General features: G+C 44.1%; 1 pseudogene; it reads right to left on the minus strand.

Moving 5' to 3' along the window:
- Window positions 1-321: 321 nt before the first annotated feature.
- LOC102385932 overlaps window positions 322-19986 on the minus strand; it is a 36112-nt pseudogene continuing 16447 nt past the window's right edge.

Raw genomic sequence — 19986 nt, forward strand, 5'->3', positions numbered from 1 at the left:
CCGCCGCAGCAGCTGCTTCCTAGCAGTGCTCCGAGCCCTGCTTCCCACAGGCAGTAGTGCCAGGGAAAAGGGGGATCTCAATGAGTTTGTTTGCCTAGAGGCTGCTAAAGGGTTAATCCAGCTCTGGTTATTGTGTAATTGATAACTTTTTGACATTTTTATATTACAAGCAATATAAGGAGGATCTATACAGTATAAAGTTGTTTTAAATAAAAAAATAAATAAAACAGCTGTCTCATTTAAGAACTTGATAGCAAACGCTCTGAATGTTACTGTTCATCTTTTTTTATTACTCAGCATTGTTTTTGTTTTACATCAGGAATGAAACCTCATCTTTTTCATTGAAATGGTTTATAACAAAGTGCTGAATTCCATTGTTCCTTATTTGCCTTTTATCATGACAATACACAAAACTTAGACTGTACAGTGCCATCGCTGAAGGGCGGTGTCCTTGTCTGATCAGCAAGCAGCTGCTCATCTTCCCGCTTTGAATGCTCTGCATTAAGCACGTTGCTTTCAGCCTCTGACAGATAACAAGTGAGAACAAAAAGGAAGTGTGAAAAAAGCCAGTAAAATCTCCAAGCAGTCCTCAGTCCTGTGAACAGCTCTAGCTTATTAGCCATCCCATGGGAAAGTGCTGGCAAAATTGATGGTGCCCTTTCTTAGGCTCTTGCACTGTCCAGTGAGAACAGCTATTCTCATGGGCAAGGCTGATTGTGTTCAGGGCAGGTTTATCTGACAGAGCTGTGACTGTTTCTGCTTTCTGTTGTCATCTGGCATGTATCAGGTTCTGTACTCCCATGTTACAAAAGCAGCACCACAAACTAAACCCTCCAAGCAAACGCGAGCTAGGACCCAGCTCACTAAGTGGCAGGGAGAAGGAAAACGTGGAATCTAGCTGAGGCAAAGGAACAAACATGAGGTGACGAGGAGAGTACAAGGATAAAAGTGGAGGGAACATATATGTTCCTTGTCACTCTCTGTACCACCTTTCCAGCAGATCAGAGGCAATACTGACAGGCTGGGAAGTGAAGTTACGTTCTAGACATCCAACAGCCCACAGGCCAGAGGCAGCCCTCCAAGCAGTTCCATCCTGCCTGCAGAGCCTGGATATCTGTGGCATTGCAGCAGTGGCGGGGACTTGGTGGCAGCTGGGTCGCTCACATGTCAGCTGCAATTTGGTGTCAGGGAGAAATGGTGGCAGTGGTGGCCGGGTCAGAAGTGCCAGCCTTCCTTGGACCAAGCTGCATTATCTCAGACCACGGCTCCAAACAAGTTGCTGAGCCCTGTTCTAGATGCATGGGGGCTGCTGTTTTTAATACCCATGTTAGGGTGTTACTGCCGCCCATCACTGAGGAGCTAAACACCTCTCGGAACATAGATGGCAAGAGTAGTAAAGTCCCTTGTGGACTGCAAGTCCCAGAAACAGAAAAGGAGGGCTGAAATGAAGCAGAAATGAAGAAATCCCTAAAGATCTATTAGGGATGAAGTGGACTCTGGCTTTTTAAAGTGAGGAGGCTTCAACAGCAGTAGCTCTGAGGCTAAGGACTGGAAGATAGACTGTATGGCATCACCAGTAGCCAAAATGCTGATTAAACAGTCTAACGGTCCATCTGTAAAAGGCAAGCAGTACCTTAACCAACTATGCTGTAGTAACAACAAGGCTTAAACTCAGTTGTGGCTAAACAAGTGTCACTAAAAGTGAATGAGGTCAAAAGTGGTTATAAAACTGTGTTAAAGAGCAAGTTTTAAAGTCTTGGTTTAACAGCATTCAGTATTGCTCAAATCAAGTGACAACCCCCCTTAAGCTACAATTGTGTTTAAAACCTACACAAACCCTGCTGTAAAACCTTAGCTGTTTTCCCTGTGTAGATTGATCAAGGATGTGTTCACACTAGGTATTGTCTACAGTGAGGATTTGTGCTAGTTTCACCCATCAATGGCCAGCCATGGAATGGGAGCAAACACCTAAAACAGATGAGCAAAGCCGCTATAAGCCACAATTAACTCTAGTTTAATTGTGTGTGTGTGTAGGGGGTGGGTAAGTTGCCTCAGTGATTTGCAATCCTGAGGCATACCAAACCCTAAGGGCAATATTTTTAAAAGTACTTAGGTGCCTAATTCCCAGTAAAATCAATTGAAGTTAGGCATATAAATACCTTCAAAATATCTGGCCCTGAGGCACTTATCACCATGGTGACCACACGAGCTATGACCTGAAATTTGCTGAGCTAATTTGGATCATCCTCAGCCCCATGCCCCTTGTGTAAAATAAAGCATGAGGAATATTTTAAAACAAACCCTTGATGTACTCGCCATCTGCATTGCTGCTTGCGGTTTGCAGCTGCTCGCTGTCAGCGTACTTCATAACAGCATCGCTCCTGCTGCCTTCGTTTCCCAGAGCAAGTGCATCTTCAAGAAGTGGGAGGAGGGAGAAAGTGCAAGCAATAATGTATGCCTTCAGAAAGAGATGATTATAGGGAAGAGAACTGAGAGTGGGGTCTGAAAAGTGTGAAGAGGAGAGGGGAAGTCTTTACAGGCCACAGTTTTAAAGTTTCTCCCTCTCAAAAAACCATTAAAATACCTCCCCAATACCTTATGCAAATTGTCCAGCAGTATTTGTGTATGCAATTACCACAATGGCACATGCAAATTAGGTGGACAAGTGGGTAATTAGCTTAACTGCTCTCCATTTCCAGACCTTTGACCTTGATGACATATAGTATATGCAATCTTTTGTTTGCCACATGCTGCCTAAAGGTTAATGATCATCTCACATGCCGTGGAGGAATTTAGAAATCTATGGCTGTTTTCACATCCCTGAAATTCAAAACTCTTAGACCTGGCCAGAAGCCATAGTCTCTTTACCCACTACAACGTGAAGTGGGAATTGCATTGATTCGCTTTTGGTCCCTAGCAATCCCAGTTTGGTGACATTTCCCTGTTTAAATAAGGCAGTGACCTAATGCTGCATCACATGATATACGAAGCAAATGAAAGTGAAAGGAGTTTTGCATCTGGACTAAAGTAGGTGCCTGTTGTCCTGGTATGTTCATTGCATTTTGTTTTTCTATATTACCCACAGCATAGAAACAAACATTCAGTTGATAAGCATTTCAAAGAAAAATTTTTTAAAAAGAGTTCATTTTTCAGCTAGCTCCACTCCACTGAGCGCCTGACCTGTGTTAATCATGGATTGTGTTGGCTCCCACTCCCAAAAGCCAGGGCACTGGACTGCAGACGAGGAACAGTGCATGGCCCCTCCGAGAACTGCTCTTCTGTTCAAACAAACAGCAGTGCGAGAAAGTGAAAACTACTCCCATTCCCCATGTCTCTAACTGGAGGGTTTGTTCAGTAGGAGGCACTCTTGTCAAGAGTCTTTGTGCCATTTTGGTGATAACAGGGAAGGGAAGACAGCAACTTGAAATCACTAAGTCAAACATGTTTCTGAACATTAATGGGCCCTTGCTGATCAACTGTTTGATTTCCCTTCCCCCTGTTATAGCTGCCCACTCTGCATTCCCTGTCCCCCACTCTGTCTTTCCTCCATTTCCCATTCCTCTTCTGGTTTCAAAACTATCCTTCCAATACTTTCATCCCTTATTCCTGTCAGACTTCCTGAAGAAAAGCTGGATTATTTGTTTCAGCTCGACTGAGCTGGCTATAGCACAGTTGTCAAAGCACAAAAATTCAAACATCCATCACATTTAATTCAAACTCATTGTTTTTATCACCATATATATTGTTGAGTTAAAATTAATCCCTAGAACATGCAATTTCTTTCAGAGCTAGGCCTGATTATCATATATACTAAATAACTCATAAATATCACTGAAATCAATGGAACTATAGGGGCTAGCACCTTTGAAATTCAGGCCCAGTGGGGTGAAAGTAACTGCTTGAGCTACTGTGTTATACTTTCATTTGAGTGTATAGATTTTAAATCCAAGTCAAGTATCAGATGCATATTTAATATAAGAGAAAGCACAAGAGAAAGAGTGGGAGTTACTGTAAAATATATGCTAGATTTAGATCAATTAAGATAAATTCCATTTTGTATCCCATGCTTAAACCAAGAAGTCTCTCTTTACTTACCATTCAGATCTATGTGCTGGAAGTGCTGCTCTTCTGCTCTACCCATGATTTCATCCTCAGTTGCATGCAGGTTCCTTCTTAGAAAATAGGTGTTCATTTTTCCTTTGCCTTTTACCTCAATTTCTCCCCTTTCAGCTATTTCGAACCCACAGTTCTGCAGAGCTCTGTGCAATGGACGGCACATGACAAACATCAGAACAAACAAGTCCGTGCTTATGCACATAGCTTTGTACACATGACTAGTTTCACTGATGTCATCAACAGCCTCTCTTTTAGGCTTTGTCCTTTACCATGGCTCTTTTGGAAGAGCACGCAGAAACTTAGAGCAGCAAAAATTCAATGACTATAGATAGGCTTGGAATGGAAACTGGGTTACAACCTTGGAAGTGGGGTCATGGCTCAAGGAAAACAGGGGCTATCTGGAGCCCCTCTGATTTCAGGCATGGTATAGCACAAGATTGGGGCTGAACAAATTCATCTTCTGTTGTGTCTGGCCATGATGCAACAAAGCTTAGCCTAATGTAAGATACAGTTAAAGGCAGGAAAGTAACCCTGTAAAATGCATGTGAAGTGCCATATTACTCTTGAACACTGAGGCCAGGTACGGACATTACATTTTATCAGTATAAGTGATCAGAAACCAGTCTATACGCATAACAGAACAGAAGTTCAGCACACATGGTCTAGTTTAAAAATGGAGGAACCAAGTTTAAGATTTGCCCCTCTCACCAAAGGGCGAATGTATGTTCTGTTCGCTGTGGATCTAAACTACGCCACTTACAGAAAACCACCTTAGATCAAGTCCACCTCGGGTTTTTCAAATGTCCGTACCTAGTTAGAATGTGCACTTGTGGGTTTTTTTCATCTGAAAACTGCTAAAACAAGGAAGGTTGATTCCATAAAGTTCCACCCAGCAAAACCCTTCAGAGATGCTTAAATTCCAAACTCTGATCTAAACTATGCCACTTAGAGAAAACTACATAACTAAGATTGATTCTACCTCTGGCTTTTTGAATATCTGTACCTAGCCCGGGCCTGCAAGCTGTGCCTTTCTGGTTCATGTATCAACACCAGTGGTAAAAATTGTGGTACTTAATGGTGATGTTGTCAGAAAGGAACCCAGCTGTCTCTCTTTGAGCTCTGTTAGCTCTGTAACACAAACAGTGCAAAAGAATTTATCTGTAATTCAACAGAGGAGCTTTGGGTCAGGTCAGTGCCATTAAGATAGTGTTCTTTGCATAAAGTTACCCTGAAGACTATCCCTGGCCGTGATGGTAACTATTGGTAGGGAAAAATATTTTGAGTTCTTTAACTTTAGAACGTTTCATCCTAGAGTTTCCAATGGAACCATATTTAATTAGAAGAATCCTGACTGTCTTATTGCAGCAGGTGAATTTGTGCTGGTAGAGCACAGTTCAGCGTTAAACAGGCCCTGTAGTCCTCAACTCTCCTACTGAACCATTTTGCTGTGGATGCTCCTCATTTTCATAACATTTTTTCCTGTGTTACATAACAGCAAGTAAATATTGTCATCTCAAAAGTTGCCTGTCTCTGACTGCAGTGCTAATGCACTTCATGGCTTTTGGGTAACTGTCCAGCATAAACTGATACTCAAGATACTTAAATGCTGACCATTTTTTGAAGAAGACTGAATTATGATTATGATCCATTACCTCACACTTAGAGTGACTGTCAAGCCACTGTCAAGTTCTAACCCAGGCAAAGCTTAGTTCAGGAATTATGCCTGAACAAGAAATGCAGGGTAGGACTCTATTATTTTGGGAAAAAAATTGCCATAGTGAGAGACAGCTCTTGTAAGTTATTTACTGCTGAAACACATGGTTAAACCACATGTCAAGTGCTAAATTATGGTAGGCCTCAGAAATTTTAGCTTGAAGCATCATTGTTTTGAATGCCCCTAGAAAAATACTTTAGCTGTGAAATATTCTGAAAAATGGTGACCGGTACAAATGAGCAAATCATAAATCATTGTGAAGTATGCCCCTGTCTGGGAAGCTGAATACAAGGTATATAATCAGAACTGGAATATCCAGAAATAAGGGAAACAAGGGCATGCACAGTGTCTTTTTCAGAGTTGTGTAACTATGGAAAGTACGGCAAAGTCTTCAAAACAGGCCATCCAAGTTATTCCCACAGAAATCCTCTGGAACTTGCAAAATGGGTGATTGGGGGCAAGCGGGCTCTGGAGGGTATCAGGGGGTCTATGGAGGGATCGGGGAGAAGACAGGGCATAGGTGGTGGAAGGCCAGGACTAATGGGGTTCAGCCCCCCCCAAACTTTTCACAGTGGCTGGTGACAGCAGCAGCACCATGACACTGTCATCCCACAGCATGTGGCACTGCTCGGCATGCAGCCACTCCTCTACCACCACATACTGCACCAGGGCGCACCAGCCCCACAGTGGCCCTGCAGGAGGGAGAGGTGGAGGTCAGGCGGGGCTCAGCCCCCCCACGCCCCGCCCCCAAATAATGTTCTCCCTCACTGCTTATGAGGCAGGGTCTGCAGGGAGGATTGAGGCAGCAGCCACAGGAGGGAGTGGGGAGATTGCAGGGGCAAGCAGCATCTGTGGGGGAATTGGGGGACAGGCAGAGTCCACAAGGGGGTTACTGAGGTCCAGGAGAGTGTGGTGGGATCCAGCAGACTTGCAGGGCCCACAGGAGGAGAGGGGGATGGGCAGCTCTCTCCATTACCCTCCAGGACCAGGGGCTATTTTTAGCCCCTGACCCAATGACCCCCCCCACCCCCGCTCCATACATCCTTGCCCTCCCCCCACCCCAAGACTTACTCACTCAGCTCCCAGCATTGGTGAACACTGATAAAACTGGCACTGGGAGCAGTTTGTGGGATGGGGGTTTTGGTGGGCTCGGGGTGTGGAGCTGGGACTGGCTGGGCCAGGGGGCTGGGAGAGGGGGCCAGTAGGAAAATATTATTTGGGAACTATATAGAAGGTAGGGATGGTTAGATCAGTCTAAAAATGCCCAACCTGAAGTAAGTTAGACTACCTCAGAGGTAGGTTATCTTAGATCAGGTCCGTCATTTTTAGACCAATCCTGGAACTTCTGTACAGTCCGCGCTTAGACCGAACTAACTAGGGATCTAAGTGTAAGGTCTGCACCTAGGCGAACTAAGTTAGATCAGATGGCCATTTTTAACATGATCTAACATCCCCCTAACCACTCCAAACGTATGGATGTGCCCTTACTGTGGAGTAAGAGTGTACATATGGACCAAGTGTATTGCAGTCAATTTTTTTAAACAGCATCACAGACAAGGCCATGCCCATCAGAAAGGGGGCAGACATTTGACCAGAAAAGAAGGCCAAATACAGAAATGAGCAGCTGATGTGGCACAAAGTGAGCTCTCCTGGAACGCAGAGCATCCAGGAAGTGTGGAATCCCACAGGACAGTCGGGGGGGCAGCAGGAACTTCCTGGTATGACAGGACAGTAACAAGGCTAGGTCCCAAACCCTTGCAAGGGCAGTAAGAAGTCTGATATTTCTCTGCTGTAGACCGTTCTTTATGCAAGTTCCTGTACATAATAATAGAGTTTGCACACCATACGTCTCTGCAAGATAGTGTAACAACTACAGTTTCTCCTAGATCTGCATAACAGTCCTTTCACTCAGCACTGCTTGTTGCTTTCGTCTGACAATGCACCCTTAGTTGGGGGTGCACATCTCCTTGCAAAGCTCTGACTGTCTGAAACAATAAAGTCTTATGTGCTTGCAAACAGGCATTTTTTTCTGGATCCTCCTGGAGCAATGAGTGCCTGTATGCATTTTGCAGCACACTGTAAGAAAGCATATCCCCTGAAGTGTTTTCAAATTATTAACAAATGTAAAAATGAAACTGTATCATGCATGCTTTTCTATCTCAAAAAATTGCCAGCCTAAGTGTAAGCTTCAGATTAGGACTCTGTGTCTATCTTGGGTCTCAGCCAAAGTAGTTAACTATTTGTGTCCTGATGGCATAAGCCAGGGCTGTTCAATTTTGGAGAGGTCAGGGGCTGCCTGTGGCACCTGGGTGCAATCTCTGAGGCATGCACTCCTTAGACTGTGCACTGAAGGCATGGCCCCATGGCCTCTCCATTGCATAGGGTACAGTGGTGCTGGTAACTCACAGCCTCCCTGCCTGCTGGCAGTGGCACACAACCCCCTGACATGGCAACTGGAGAGATGGCTGCCAAGGTCCATGAACTGCCAGTTGGACAGCCCTGGCACAAGCAGAACAGACTCTCCTTATTTAATATTTTTACTCTACCTGAATGCTGTTGGACTGAGGTGGATTTTATTAGGAAGTCCATGACTTTCCATGCGAGAAGCTGTGTTGACAGTATCTCCAAACAAGCAGTACCTGGGCATCTTTTCACCAACTACGCCAGCTAATACAGGTCCTGTGTGGATCCCGACTCTGATCTGTTGGTATAAATACAACAGGAAGTTTGGAAAACTGTATTGGCTCCTTATTCTGACCATCAATAACAGTCAGCTGCCCTTCCCTATCCACCAATCCATTGAAGGGTACTGAGTAGCATCTAAGCAACAACAGTTTGTGCACTAGAACTGATCATCAGAGATAACCATTTTGGAAACTGTTATTCAAGGTCATAGCAAGAGATTATCTTACAGGTTTCCAGAAAATGGAGCTGATATTACAATTCACCCAAATGGTGAAATGGAAGGAGGAGTGGCTGAATGTTCTGCTGTTTTCTGTATATTGCATTTCTATCTCTGGCCCTGCTAACAACATTGATAGATAGGTAATGAGATAAATCCCAGCCGGGCATGAAGTGGGCACAAATCTCTCTGATTTCATGTGAGTGGCACAACCCCCATCAATGGAAACATACTGATAACATATTACTGTAATAGGTGTTTAACCAGTGACTACAGGAAAAGGCACTTGTTTCTTAGAGAGTTTCTGGTTTGTAAAGAACAAGATACTCTTGCATCAGAGAACAGATGTAACCAAGTCAGGAAGATAGTCACTCTGTGCAAAGGGCCGAATTTCAGCCAAGGGCAGTAGCCTACTGACTAACAGAAGTTGCATCAACATCTCAGAACAAACTTAACTTCAGTATATCAAACAAGGTCATAGGATCAAAGGTCCACCTGAGCCTAGTATCCCACTGGACTAGCATGGTAAAGGCACAATGGTTTCAGTCTCCAGTGACACACAAGAGATTTGATGTGGCCAGCATCACATCCAGCAGCCTTGGACTTTTCAGCCTGAATGACCATTTATGGCTTGGTTATCTTTGTCCTCCAGGGACAGTCTTTGGCACCAGTCTGAAGTTAGGCTGAAACTCATGCTCCTGGACCCTCCTTAGCAGTCCACCATACACTTACCACAGCATATACCTAGTCATGAAATACATCATGCCTTGTCCAGCTACCAATTGGCATAGGATAAAAGTGTCACCCACTGTCTTAGGGTAAATTAATTCCAGAAAAAATACCAACAGCAAACTGTGGTGCTAGAAGAAGTTCTGAATTATTCTTTATGGTGTGCTATTGCCTCGTGTGCGTTTTCTAATACCTTGAAATCAGTCATCCTTTTAGCTAGTAGTTAATAATGAATTTTAATACTAATGCAGCAGTGATTTGTTAAATTACTTCCTCTTGCTCAACACCCAGAAACAAGTCCCAGCCCTGGTCCTTGTTAAGCAGCTCAGACAGAAGAGAACCAGTGTTGGAATAAATCATGGAGTCATTTTTTTTAACTTATGCAGGAGTCATTAAGTAACTTGCTAATTATCCATGGACACAGATGCCAGCAATCGAGTAGATCCCTAAGTACTCACTCCTATAAGTTGTCAGTGGGCCTGCTTGCACAGTTGAAGTTAAATGGATGCCTAAATACTCTGCTGAATTCTAGATGAGAGTTTTGGCACTTGCAAGATTTAATTCTGATGGCCAGATTCAGAAAAGCACTTAAATGCATACTTTCCCTTAAGCATATGCTTCAATTTCATTGTTTTCGATAAGACTTGAATTCTTCCTTAAAGCTAAGTGTATGGTCATGTGCTTTGTTGAATCAAGGCCCAAGTGTAGTATTTTGTATCAAACAGTGATTTTAACTGTTCCCTACCTGAATAGGATCTCCAGTGATTGGGTTCATCACTTCTCTGGCAGCAATTTGCATGCCTAGGGCAAAATTGGCCACTCTTTCTGCATGACTGGCAACAGGTATGGGGACTCCTCCAACCACCATGTACGCATCGCCTATTGTTTCAACCTGATAAACATGGGAAAATGCTGTAATCATTAGGGGATTGATCAGAAAACCACTGAAATCTATGGGAAAACCCCCATTGATTTCAATGGACCATAGAACATAACCCAAAAGTCCAATATCATGAGGGGCTAAGTGCTTCTATCTTCCATTGAAGTATGGAACATATGACAGACCTAAGCACGGATCTAAGACATGACTGAGTGAACTCCTTGGCCATGTCCACACAAGCGCATACCTTTGTTTCCCTGGTGACAAGAAGCAGTGGCACACCTTGTGCTGCTGCTGCTTTCTCCCTGGGTACGCCCATGCCACATGCCCTCTAGCACTCAGCAGGTTACCCTGGGTAGGGTAGGGGAGGCTGGGGCCAGCAACTTTGCTAGTCCCAGCAGCCTTACCTGTGGTTCTGGGCACCTCAGGGAGGTGCAGCCATGGTGCTCCTGCAGCTGAGAGCCTGGCCAGCAGCTGGAGCATGACTCCAGCAGGCCAGGCTCCACTTTGGGTGGCATGTGCTGCCGTCACAAACACTGCCCTGCTTTTTTAAGGTGCAGGTTTTTTCACCTCAGGATCTCCTGGGGTCAACCTTCCCTCCTCCCCCCTCCCGCAAGGTAGCACGGGGAATGCCTGCATATGTGGTATATGGCGCTGCAGACAGGTCTGTGGCGCCACATACCACATGTCTGCACTCATCTAGACACAGCTCTTGTGGCTTGTTTTATTTATTTTCCAAGTTCTTCAAGAGCAAACTCTTACTTCGTGAATCCTTATGGTGTGGCTGGAATATAGGGAAGCTGCAAAATCCTTATCCTAAGATGTTGAATGTTATATGGGATGATGATTGCACCCCATTCTCTTTCACTGGATAAATATCCATTATCTTGAATATTCATAGGGGTTCACTTTGTTGTAGCTACCAAGAATTTTTTTTTTTTAATAAGACAAAAATGTGAATAAAGGACTAAATGCAAGTATGAGAACCAAAATGACAGTAAATATCACTACTCTTCCAGAAGAGAAATAGTAAGAATGCTTACCTTATAAACCTCATGAACATTGGTTAATCGATCAAACTTTGAATACATTGAATTCAGCATGTTCACTATTTGAATGGGCTCACAGGCAGCACAGATATTTGTAAAAGTCACTACATCACTGAAGAGTATTGTGCATGAATTAAATTCCCCTAAGGGAGAAATCAAATATTAGATGCATTTTTGTTTATTGGAGCATCCACTATTACTTGGCTAAGTCAATAATAAAAGTTGACAACAGATTTTTATCATTTACCGAACTAAATCCTATTGACTAATTTAGGATCTCAGTCACCCAGCAGTTTTTCTTATACTTCAATGGGCTTTGAATAAGGGCTTTAGACTACAGAAGCTGGCTTTCTCAAAGAAACCTGAGAGAGTTAAGTACCAAGTTATATTGCTTTTTCTATGGGGGTGTAATCCCTTACATTCTGTAGATGCCTCTGAAATCCCAGTGTAACTTTTAATATTTAAAGGCACGTGGTCAAAATTGGGAGAATTTTAACAATTTTTTTTCTCTTTTTAATTTGGTCTGTTTACAAATTCTATGTAACTCTTTAGATGGGATTTGACAAAAAAGGGTTTACTCCTTTCCCAGGAATTGGTAATGAAAGGCGAACACCTCAGAACAAACCTCATGTTAAGGCTGCACAACTGGAGCTGGAGGGTCTTTTACAACTCCCTGCCCCCTCCCCAAGTATTCCTTTTTCAGAACAGAATTGAAGGCACATATTTTTTTAAGAGTAACTTGAATTTCATGCCCACAGTTTTTCACAGTCACAGTCTGAAGCTCAGATGCTCACATTTAACATGTGCCTGTGAGCTGAGGAGTCAGAAGCTCCATGTTAGGACAGGGATGGAGTGAGCTCCTTCACTGCACAAGGAGGGTGGGTGGGGGATATGGCAACCACTGGAGACTGAATTGGAGGCGAGGGAAGGAGGAATGAAGTCTTATTTTCCCCCCAGCTCTCCACACACTGAAGGCAGCTACTACTGCTATCCCTGCTGCTGCTGTAGCAGTGTCAGCTTCGGCTGCAGCAGTCTCTTAACATGGGCTCCTTAGGAACTGCCCCTAGTGTCCTGTTCACTCCATCTATCCCCAGATTTGCTACTGGAAAAAGGGCTGTGTCTGCTGTGGCAGAGACTCCCCTGAGGGGCTGCCATTCTATTTGTCCCACTTGCACCCTGCCCTCCAGATACATTGGTAGGCCTATCTAGCTCCTATATGGCCTGGTAGCACAAGGCTGCACTTGCCATTGCAAAGACTCCCAGGGGGGTATTCTGGCACCCACTCAAAGTCAGCAGCTGGGGCTAGTGTCCCACTTGCACCCCCTGATCACACTGCTGGGTTAGGAGCCGTATTCAATGTCTGTCTGAGGGGGGAAGTGAGGAAATGTATTTTGAGCTCACAACTGTGAATGTTTGACCAGGAGTTCAGAACTGAAGCATCTTTGAAGTGCTGTGCTAAATGGAATTCTATTAAATCAACCTTCCTTGTTTTAGTAGTCTTCAGATTAAAAACAATCTACAAGTACTAATTTTGGATAGGCACAGACATTCAAAAAGCCTGAGGTGGAATTGATCCAAGCTGCAGAGTTTTCTGTAAGTGGCGTAGTTTAGATCAGTAGCAAATGGATCACACATTCACTCTTTGGGGGGGCAGAGGAAATCTAAGACCAGGTTCCACCATTTTTAAGCCAAAGTATGTGCACCAAATTTCTGTTTTGTTACAGTATAGACCAGTTTCCAATCACTTATACCAGTAAAACTAATGTCTGTACCTGGCCCTTGCCTTCATGGAAAGCGTGACAAGTGGCAACGCTCAGGGCCGGGTCTCACATTGGCCTGCCCACCTGTGTCTACGGGGCAATCCACCCAATCCCACCTGCCATGACTTTGTTGTTACCATATACAGATGGTATGTGCGGGAGACTGCCCATTACTGCCCTGATGCCAGGGGGCGCTATCTGTGGCTCTGACCTCCCTTACACCACAGCCCATGCCTCACAGATGGCATCCAGATTAATATTGCTCCCAGTCTGACACCAGAGCAAACTGAGTCCAAAGTTGGGCACATTCATACCACCTCCCCTCTCACAGGAGGCCTCTTCCACTCCGCCCCTCTCTCACCGGGGCCTCTGGCATACTGCCCATTGCTGGACCACACTCCACTGCCCTGCTGCTCCTTGAGCGACCCCTCTTGGGCCATCACGCTTCACTATGCTCATACTGGCCTTGCCACGCAGCCCCTTTGGTTCCTGTGAGTTCCCCTACTCTATGTGGGTTGGCTTTATGCCAAACCCTGAGCTAATTTTACTCCAAGCCTCTCACCAGGCACAATTTCTCATGGGGCTGGCCTTTGCACTGTCCTTCAAGTTTATTCCCATTCAGCCCTATTCAGTGCACCCCTTGGGCTGTCCTTCAGACCTACTCGTGCTTCAGCCCTACTCTGTGCGGGGCCTCCCAATGCTCTCCATACTACCTCCTCTGGGGTCTCCAGGACCTCGTATCCCTGCTGGACTCAGGCGCCTACACATGGGCATACCCGACCCCCACTACTTCCCCAGCTGCCTCCAAAGCCCGCCCAAAGGTGGGGGCTGGGGTTAAGGCACCCCTCCTCACCTTTCACCGGGGAGGTCACTGGCCTGGCATTTCCTGGGGACTCCCACGCCACCAGGAGCCCCACCAGGCCATCCTTCCCCAGCAGGATAGTTTTAGGTTGTGCCCAGGACCAGGAGCCTCCAAACCATCCCCATAAGCTCCTGCCAAGGCTGTTCCTTCTGCAGCTCAGCTAGGCAATGTTTCTGCCTCCCCCGGCTGCAGGGAACTGCAGCCTTAATATGCCTTGTTCAGAATAATTGCCCTCATCAGGCACCTCATAGCTGCCTGCCTCCTCCCTTAAATTGGCAGGCACCCAAAGGGGCCCTGCCACAGTAAGTCAGCCCCAGTAGTGATTCATAATAGGATTTGCCTTTAAAGAACTTCATGATGTTATGTTATCTTTGTGACTGGCTAATATTTTAGTGATATTTGCAGAATATCTATGTGTTCTTTCCCAGTATTGAGGAAAAGGAATACTCTGATAATCATCACTTATAAAGGAAACTGAAAAGTTTTTATGGCCAGCCACACTGGGAGAACTGCAAGAGTATGAATCGTAATGAAAGGCCAGTACCTGACTCCACCTTTTTACCCTCCTTGAGCTGATTGGCCACGTGTTTCGGCAGCATGGCATATAGCAAGGTTTCTGTTTTCTTCTTTTCAGCCTCTAAGTTTTTTGAAAGGATCCTGAGCTCTTCCTTCTTTCTCTCCAACTGGTTGGACAGCTCTATCTCTGCCAGACGCTGCTGGTTCAGGAGAATAAGGTCCCTAGTTGTGTCATGCTGTGCAATGTCAGAAAGGTGCATCTTTCGTTCCTCCAGCTCTTCTAAACTGCGGAGCTTGGGTGAACACAGGTACATCATGCACTGCAAGGACTCCATCCAGATCATTTGTCCTTCAGATAAAAATACATAAAAGTGGCAACACCAATACATTCACTCTTACAAATATGCTGCCGTCCAGGTTCCCTGATAAGAAAGTCTTTCAAACCTATATATTAGTCTGAGATAAAACCAACATAAATATGCTTATTTTCTTCAGATGCAATAAATACTACTGTACCCCATACACTTTGGGATGAATCCAGAAGCATTTGGCATTTTTTAAGACTAAAGATGGTCTGGCATACACAGCAGGCACAGACCACTGCGTATCTGTGAAAAAAACAATATTTGAACATGATACAAGAAATGGGTGTGTCTAAAAACATAGTGAATGTGACCTCCAGCTGAAAAACTCACAAGACATGGAGTGTGAAACACAGATGGCCAGCACAGCAATTGCTGCTGTCCATGGAAAGCTGACTGTTCCAGTGAAGCAAATTCCTCCTGCTGGGATTTTTCTAGTCATCCAGACACTTCATGGGAATAATAACCTGGATGCCACTTAAACAAACAGCAGGACCCAGTCTAATAACAAATAAGCATTAGAGGAAGGGTTATCAGTAGTTCCCAGTGTTAGCTTAACTTCCATTGAAGTCAATGGTAAAACTCTATGTGTTAGGGAAATGCTGAATGCATTTGAAAGTCTCACACAATGACAACTAGCATTTTAACTGAGCAGCATGTGGTCTACAAGACAAACTTGCCATAAGGGTTGGTCTATACCATAACAGATTTGATAAGCCTTGGTCTAACAATTAGTGGAAATAATAATCCAGTTTCTTCAATGCAAAAGAAATATTTAAGGAAATTCAGCCTCCTTCAAGTTTGTCACTTGTTCCTCACTACACACAGACAGCAGTAAAAAGCACCTGTTAGTTGGTACCTCTGAGTTTCAGGCTGGGTTGGTTTCTCCATAGTTCAGGCAACATTTCTCTGCACGCCTTGAGGACAAACTGACTGTTGATAAACTTCCTGATGCTGACAATGGTGAAAGTAATTTGTGGATGGACTATGGTGAAGTGCTTGTTTAATTGGGTCCCTGATATCTGTAGGCCTGGTACATACTTTTGAATGTTTGTACCTGCCTGCTTGATCCGTAGCTAAAGACAAGGAGGAAAGTTATAAACAAGGGTTAGAGAAACATCTTTCAAATGCAAGAGAAAATAATGCTACTGTGTGTGAGACAAAGAGTTGGTCATTTACAATTTTGGATTGCCTAAACATGTGTCTAGTCTTATTCACTTTCCCTATTTTGAAAGAGGCTCCTACCACTGTTGATATCTTAAGGAAGACTGGCCGAGGCATCAGAAGTTCAGTCTGAGCATCCAGCAAGTGCATGCCTCTGGCAAAGGGGAACAGACCCCACTCAAAAGAAAGCAATTTGCAATGGGTTCAAGGATGGGATCGAGACCTAAGACACTGAAAGAGATGTTGTCCTGTCATCTCCACAGTTGCCAGTATGGGGCAATGTTAGTGGGACAGACAAATGAATGCAGTTCTGCTCTAAAGTATACTTGTGAACCTCAGTCCTAATTGTATTGGAGTAAAATGATGCAATATAAGTACAATTCAGCTCAGTTTAAGTAAAGCAGTTCTACATTCACAGCTAATGGGGAGGGAGTAGTGAGGTAGTAGAAAACAGTGCAGGGTGCCCCTAAAGTACTGGAAAACCACTGCCCACTGGGAACATTGAAGCCTTGTCTGTACTCACTTGGTTCTAGTGGGAGAAGTTCTGGTAGCCGGCAAACCACCATTAGTACGTCACTAGGGCATGCGCACATCCATGCACTTCTGGCAGCTCTGTCTGGCAGGTGTGCTGCCAGAGCCTGAAGTGAGCCCTAGGAAGACACCAGCTGATGAAGGTAACAAAGCAGCCAGAAGGAGGCATGTACATCTCTGTGCATGTATGTACATCTAGGTGTGTCTTCAGCCAATTCCCAGGCAGCAGCAAGCTTTGGCAAAGGAAAAACAACTCTGCCGACAGTAGGGAAGGTTCTACCATTGCACGGAAACTCAGCATAGATATACTCAAAGTTCTGCCTGCAAAGCTTTGTGGTGTGGACTAGGCCTGACTGTGTGGAGCAAGATGTTTTTCATTTCTACTTTTAGTCATACTGGTGTAAATATTAAGACAAAAAGGTGACGCCCTACAGTTTCCAACATAGTGAGAAAAAACACAGGTCCCCAGCTCTTGTAAATGGCTTGAACTCCATCCTATTCAGCAGAGCCAATGGAATATACACCAGCTAAAGATCCAGTCTTCAATGTCTACTCTTTGCCATAGCATCTTTAGCTACAAGGTATAAACCGAGAAGGCTTTCTTACTGCTTCATCAAATACAATGTGGAAAGGAAAAGCATTGCAGAACGTCCTCTCTTCTACCCAAAGCCTCTCTGGATAAATGGGTTCAAAAGTTGATAACAGGTTTTCTGGAAAAAAAAATGCAAGGAGGCAGTGGTTCTCAACCTTTTTTGACTCAAGGTACCCCTTGTCAGATTTAAGGCACCCCTTGGAAAATGCCAACTCCTTTTTTGACTACACAAAAATAGAGCCATTTTTTTATTGCAAAGGAGTCAAAAAGACCACAACAGGTTGCAATGTTTTTAATACTTTGAATTTTTTATTTGAAATATCTGGGTTTATTTGAAATATCTGGGTTTATCTTGTAAAACATGTTTGTACATCTAACAGGGATTTCAAGGTACCCCAGGGTGCTGTGGCATCCTGGTTGAAAATCACTGCAGTAAGGATTAAAGGGAAGACTTTGGAAGGCACAAGTGAGACAGGGCATCACTCCCATTGAATTTCAACGTGACTCACAATACCCCATTTTCAGAGTTCAAGTCAATCAAAAAACCCCTGCATTTTATTTTTGTGATGAAAAGCCTTGAAAACCACAGATTTTCCATTCCATGTTTAATGGAATGATTTGCATTTTTTACGAAAAAAAAAAATATTTTTTCAGATTTTCAGCAAAACCCCGAAGATTTCAATGCAACATTATCAAAAAGCTGTATTTCATCAAATGCTTCCATCACAAACTTTTAAACTAGCTCTAATCTGCTTTTATGCTGGGAGGAGCACAATGTAATGAGGCGGTTTTGAACATTTATTTGAAGTAAACTGAACTTAATTTTTGGTCTCCATAGCAAGGTGCGGAAATTTAGCCTCATCACCAGCAAATGTAAAGTTAATAAGAAGAGGCTAAAAAAAGGTGCAGCAGGGAAGAACCAAAAAAAGATCTGCCTGGAAATAGGAAACCAGAGACTGTTTGAGAGTAGGCCAGTCCATGAACCAAGGCAGAACCTTATGGTCACTTACAAGTGTACAATGACCACATAAATTTTAATTTCCCCAATTTAAAAAAATGCTATCAAATTGACACACACATGCCAAAGTTTTGGCCACAGTAGAGTTTTATGGGCAATATATTAAACTCATGAAAACAGAAAATGCTGACAGAACAAGTCTATGACCACTGTAATGTAAATAGCACTACTGTTGCTATACAAAGCAGTATTGTATAATGCTGACGGCTACCTCAGTAACTTTTGAGATGGCATATTTTCATCACAAAAGTACTGGGTAGCACAGAGGAGCATTATCACTGTGCACGTGGTGGGACCATAACAGCAGTAACTAGATGGGATTCCATTTGCTATTACAACCCCATGGAGGACAGAGAGCATGAATAATTGCATATTTTTCTCATTGCCAGTGAAAGAGCTCAAAATGTACCCAAACAGATTCTCACAAATGTGTCTAACTGTATCACATCTAGGAATGAAGTGTGGAGTTCATTGGCATGCTGGCCTTTCACCTCTTCTGACCCTGGTTACAAAGTAGAATGAGCTTGGTAGTTTCATCCTTAGTTAACATCTGTGCATATTTGAAAAACTGCTACACAAAGTAGCTGTGTTGGCTTTGGAGAGTTCCTACACTGGAAGATGAAGGTATTATGGGGCAGAAAATTATGTTGGCTAAGCTGTAAATGGAAACCATGTATAGTAGTTCCCCAGACTGTGCCTGGTTAAAGCAGTATTAATGCCTCACTGCCACGAACAATAAATCCATTCACAATTTTGTTAAAGTTTATGCATTTGGACAGTTCCAGTTTTGGGTGCTGCACTTCAGGAGGGATGTGGACAACATCGAGAGGGTTCAGGTGAGGGCCACTCGCATGATCAGGGGGCAGCAGGGCAGGCCCTACAAGGAGAGGCTACGGGACCTGAACCTATTCAGCCTCCACAAGAGAAGGCTGAGAGGGGATCTGGTGGCTGTTTATAAACTTACCAGGGGGGACCAGAGGGGAATGGGTGAGACCCTGCTCCCCTGAGCATCTCCCAGAGTAACAAGGAATAACAGCCATAAGTTGATTGAGAGTAGGTTCACGCTAGACATCAGGAGGCACTACTTCACAGTCAGGGTGGCTAGGATCTGGAACCAACTTCCAAGGGAAGTCGTGCTGGCTCCTACCTGGGAGTCTTTAAAAGGAGGCTAGATAGACACCTAGGCGGGGGCGTTTGACCCCAGCATTCTTTCCTGCCCATGGCAGAGGGTCGGACTTGATGATCTGCTCAGGTCCCTTCTGACCCTACCTACTATGAAACTATGAAGTCTACAAGGTGCCGGATTCACAGCCATCAAAAATGAAGTTCTTTCTTGATCCACAGAATTTGTGTAGCATTGGCAAGAGCAATACCTAACAAGATCTCAGCTTGGCCCAGGAAAGACCACTGCTATAAAGGGAAGATCATTCATTCTTCCTATTCAGCTTAGTCACTGGCCTCAGTGGTGACACCACCTGCCTTCTGTGCTCTCTTTTTTGTCGTGTGGCCATTTCACTGGTCAAAGGATTGGGACCATTTTACACTGACTGTACAAACACACCTACAGGTCAAAGGCTCCACATGCTGTTATCAGCCTTCTGAGTGTCTAGTCCTTTGTCACACTAAAATTTTAAAAATAATCTAAATAAAATAAAGTGGGAAAATGGCCTACAAAATAAATAATTTTCCAGAGTGTATAAGCCAATGCAACAAGCTACATCAGTGATAATGAAGATCTATTAAAAGGGAAAATAATGGTCTGATCATATTTAAACAGGAATCTCTCTCTCT

The sequence above is a fragment of the Alligator sinensis genome, unplaced genomic scaffold (genome assembly GCF_000455745.1).
Source record: "Alligator sinensis unplaced genomic scaffold, ASM45574v1 scaffold324_1, whole genome shotgun sequence".
NCBI lineage: Eukaryota > Metazoa > Chordata > Crocodylia > Alligatoridae > Alligator > Alligator sinensis.